Genomic DNA, 4,915 nt, shown 5'->3' on the forward strand with positions numbered 1-4,915 from the left:
AGCTCGGACCTGACAGTGGGCGTAGTGGGGCAGGGCCAGGACCTGTGCTTCCAACATCGGTGCAGCGAGCAGGGTGCGAGGAGGAACTTGCTCTAACAATTGGCGCTGTGGGCAGGACTCAGAAGCAGGTGAGGGTTCGAGGAGCGAGTGCTCCCACAGAGACCTCTCATTGTAAAAACCTCGGCATCGCCCAAGCCCATGAGGCTCTGAGTTCTGATTGGAGGCAGGCGGTGGTTGTCCTGCTCCGTGGCCACCGGGCATCTCGCGCCCACGGATTAACCGCTGTAAATGGCGTTGTCCCGTGTTTGATGTTTCCTTCTTCTAATTTTGGCTCGATTTAGTGACTCTCAGCTTGAATTCCAGCGAGAATGCACCTACTTTAATCTTCTGGTTCGGGTTCGTCAGGAAAGTTCTACCTTTACCTGGAGGACAGACTTCCCACGCACCCTGGCCTTGTGGTCTGTCGGGCCGTCTCTTCCATTTTTTCATCCTCACCCAAGGACACATTTTTATTGGTTTTCAGAGAGAGAGAGAGGAAGGGAGGGAGAGAGAGAGAGAGAGAGAGAGAGAGAGAGAAACATCAGTGTAAGAGAGGAACACGATCAGCTGCCTCCCGCACACACCGGGGTCAGGACCAAACCCGAAATGCAGAATAGTCCTCCTGACCAGGAATTGAACCCAAAACCTTGGGTGCACGGGAGGGCGCACCAACCACTGAGCACCGGCCAGGGCAGCACCGTCTTTATAACCAACCAACCAGACACTCTGTTTTGTGGCTCAGCCTTTCCCTGGGCACCAGTCCCCCTCGCCCACCTTTCTGGAATGTTCCGACTTGACTCACCACAGCCCCTGAATCACCGAGTGTATGTGCAGCTGTCCCATCCCATCCTGCCTCGGTTTGTGCTAAGACAGGAAGCCCTCAGGGTGTTCGGAATGTTTATGTTCAGCCCTGGCTGGTGTGATTCAGTGGATAGAGTGTCTGCCTGCGGACCAAAGGGGCCTGGGTTTGATTCTGGTCAAGGGCACATATCTCGGTTGCAGGATCCTCCCCGGCCCGGGCCCTGGTCAGGGCTCCTGCAGGAGGCAACCCATCGATGTGTTTCTCTCTCATCGATGTTTCCCTCTCTCCGTCTTCCCCTCTCTCTTCCACTCTCTGAAAATCAATGGAAAAATACCCTCTTGGGAGGATTCACAAAACAAAAAACAAACAAGCAAAAAAGAGTTCCTTAAAAAACCCGTTTGCCCTCCCGCTGTGGCCCGCGGAGTGAGTGAGGCGGGTGCTGGGTGAGTGTGGAGGCAGGGTCCCTGGTCGGACGTCCCACGGAGAATCTGTGACAGCTGCGTGCACTCCGGGATCTGGCTCAGCCTTTTATTCCTGGAGCTGGCACGAGACGTGGCACATACGTGTCACATACGTGTCACCCCGCGAATGGGGGCCGGGAATGGCGAGTAAATGAACTCTTGCCTGTAACTGAGCGCAGACACTGTGGGTCTTTCCTAACTCATGGAAGAATCCGGGAGCCGACGTCCCGGAGGCCACAGCAGGCCAGCCTGGATGCCCGGAGCAGGTGACCGAGGCGCTGTCCGTCCCCGAGGCCGTGCGCAGACCGGCCAGGGCGTCCCCTCCTGCTGTCCGTCGGTCGCTTGCAAACACCAGCTCCCGTTTCCATGGCGAGAAGCTGGTGTGCGGCCAGGCGGCTCTCCGTCAGGAATTGGAGAGAGAAGAGAGAGAAGCAGCCAATGGCCGTGGTTTCTGAAGCGGCGAGGCCTCTGCTGACCGTGGGCGGCTGTCACGCCACGGAAACCGCGCCCCGTGCCCGGCTGCCCCGCCCGGCGTGCGGGAGGCTCTGACTGATTCCCTGTGACAGCAGCGAGCGTGCCCGTCGGACATTCCAGGGACGGCCGATTGGGGTGCCGTTCTGCCTTGAGGGCGGGTGCTTTTCTGAGAAAAGGAGGCGGCCTGACTGAATCCTCATGGGCAGAGCGAGCGCGGGGGCCGGGGGGAGGGAGGACCGGGGCCTTACGCCGGATCAGGCCTCGCGCTGACCGCGCCTCGCTGGAGACCGTGGCGGGAGCCATCGGCACCGGCTGTGGGACGTGTGTGTCTTCCCGTGTGCGGGTCCTAAGGCCGAGTCTGAGGTGTGTGGGCCAGGGCCTGGGTGGAGAGTGACCGCGTGGGGCTGAGCACACAGCTGTGCACGTGTGTGGACAAGACCCGTGTGCGCCCCGGGAGCCTCCACGGAGATGCCCCTTCGGCTGCACCAGGGCCCCCCGAGGCCCCCAGCACTGAGTGCTGCCCCTCGCCCCAGGGCTTTCTACTTTAATTGCTCCGGGGCGAGGCTTGGGGCCTCAGGACTTTGGCAAACTTCTCACCGGCATCACGTGCAGCGTTGATCAGGAGCAGAGAAAGCCCGCCTGCTGGCCTCACGGACACGGCGGGGCCGCAGGAGAGGGAACGCGGCCGCTTAGGTTCATATTGAAAACACGTCACATGGCAGATTCCCCTGGCGTGATGCCAGGAGAGAAGCAGCAGCGCGTTAGAAAGTGAATTTTAAAATGATCAACGTATAAAAATCTGGATGGGAACCTCAAAACGGGACAGTGGTCCTATCTGGGGTGTGACATCCTAGGTCGTTTTAATTTATTTTTCTTCGTAGTTTTCAGAGAGAAAGGGAGAGGGAGGGAGAGAGAGAGAGAAACATCCATGATGAGAGAGAATCATGGATCGGCTTCCTCCTGCACGCCTCCCCCCCCTCCCCCCACTGGGGGTCAAGCCCACAACCCGGGCCTGTGCCCTGACCAGGAATCCACCCAGAACCCTCAGTCCACAGGCTGATGCTCTATCCATCGAGCCACACCAGCCAGGGCCCAAAATCTTCTCAATGAGTTTATGTCCCTTTTATAATCAGGAAGACATTTTGGAGAAATGTAAAATTTTTTAAAAAAGAAATTAAAAGCCTGGTTGTCTTCAGGGTAGTTCTGCTTAAGAAACAGGTAAATGGGCCCAATAAACCCGTATTGTCTGCGACCGCCTGGCCAGTCGCCTCCTTGTGACACGGAGAGGAGCGAGGCCGGGGGGGCCTGGAGCAGGCGGGGCTGCGTTCCCCCTGGGCCAGCCCGTCCTGCCGCGGGGACTAACGGAACTGCCCATCGAGCTCCAGGGTCCCTGCGAGGCTGCTCTCACTCGCTTCTGAGCCGGTTCCCTTGTACGCAGGCCACCTGTCAAAGCCAGTGGGGGTCCCCCTCACCACACCCCACGCGGCAGCCCCGGCCACGCTGCCCCCCTCACCACGCCCCTCAGGGATGGGCCGCCTGCCTCTGCTCCTGGGATGAGGGATGAAGACGCCACGGCCACGTCTTAATGGCGGCTGCTGCAAACCCAAGGCCCTCCGCTTGTCTCTGGAAGAGGAGTCCTGACGGTCCGCATCCCGTCTCCACGAGCACCTGAGGGCGTGTGGGCTCCAGGTGAGAGGAGAGCTGGCAGAGGTCGGGCTCACCTGTCACGGCTCCTTCTCAGGTGCACGGTGACCCCAGTGAGGCCGCCCGCCTCACCCCTTCCTGCCGCCCGTAGGCGACCCCGACACGGAGCTGCCCTGGGCTACGTGCTGGCACCTCTCAACGTGCCCCAGGCCAGCGGCGGAGATGTGACTCCCTGGCAGGGGCGGCCCCTCCGCGAGCAGGAGGTGCGAGTGAACCATTTATGTTTGTAAAATTAAGCTTAAACCTCATAGAGTTATTAGCACTTATTTCTTTTGCTTTCAAATCGTTGACTAATCTTGCCCGGCCGGCGTGGCTCAGTGGTTGAGCGTCGACCAAGAAACCAGGAGGTCACGGTTCGATTCCCGGTCAGGGCACAGGCCCGGGTTTCGGGCTCGATCCCCAGTGTGGGGGGCGTGCAGGAGGCAGCCGGTCCATGATTCTTTCTCTCTCATCACGGATGTTTCTCTCTCTCGCTGCCTCTCCCTTCCTCTCTGAAATCAGTAACAATATATTTTAAAATATAAAAAGTGAGAATCGGGAGTGATGGCTAGAAGTGCAGCTGCCCTGGGAGGCCTTGCGATGGTCGGAGGGGAAGCCCTTCTGCCCTGAGCGCCTGTGAGGCGGGCCCTCCCGCAGCTTCGAGAACGTTCGCTCCCCGGATGGACGCAGACCCTACACAGGCAGCACGGAGGTGCCAGTCGGCCTGAGAGGCCACTTTCTCACGGAGCCGTGACCAGCGTCCCGGTGACCAGGAACTGGGAGCGACAGCCCGCGGGACAACCCTGCACACCTGTGAGCGTCCCCGTCCGGGCCTGGAGCCGCCGTGAGCGTGAGCGTGTGCGGGGCCCGATCCATTTTGCTGTACACCTAAAAGTAATATAAAATAATATTGAATGTCAACTGTAATTGAAAAAAAAAAGTGGCCGCTCGGCCTGCTGGCGGGCGTTCGGCATCTGTGCCTGTCACCCCGTCGGTTAGCGAGCCAGACGCCCGCGGGTTTTGTTTTCTTTTTCTGCTCTAGTCCCTGTCGGGGTGTCCTTGGGACCAGGCTCCCTGGGGCAGAAGGGCAGAGGGAGATGTGGACGGAGGTGGAGCCAGGATGTGGGGAGGGAAGGCAGTGATGGGAGGGAGGGCAGCAGAGGGAGGCGGCAGAGGGTGCCTGTCACCCCGTCGGTTAGCGAGCCAGACGCCCGCGGGTTTTGTTTTCTTTTTCTGCTCTAGTCCCTGTCGGGGTGTCCTTGGGACCAGGCTCCCTGGGGCAGAAGGGCAGAGGGAGATGTGGACGGAGGTGGAGCCAGGATGTGGGGAGGGAAGGCAGTGATGGGAGGGAGGGCAGCAGAGGGAGGCGGCAGAGGGAGGGACATGGGGAGCCCTCAGGGGCGCCTTGGGAACGCCACACCGTCCCTGTCAGGGCCTGGGCAGTGCAGACAGCTGT

The sequence above is a fragment of the Myotis davidii genome, unplaced genomic scaffold (assembly GCF_000327345.1).
Source record: "Myotis davidii unplaced genomic scaffold, ASM32734v1 scaffold698, whole genome shotgun sequence".
NCBI lineage: Eukaryota > Metazoa > Chordata > Mammalia > Chiroptera > Vespertilionidae > Myotis > Myotis davidii.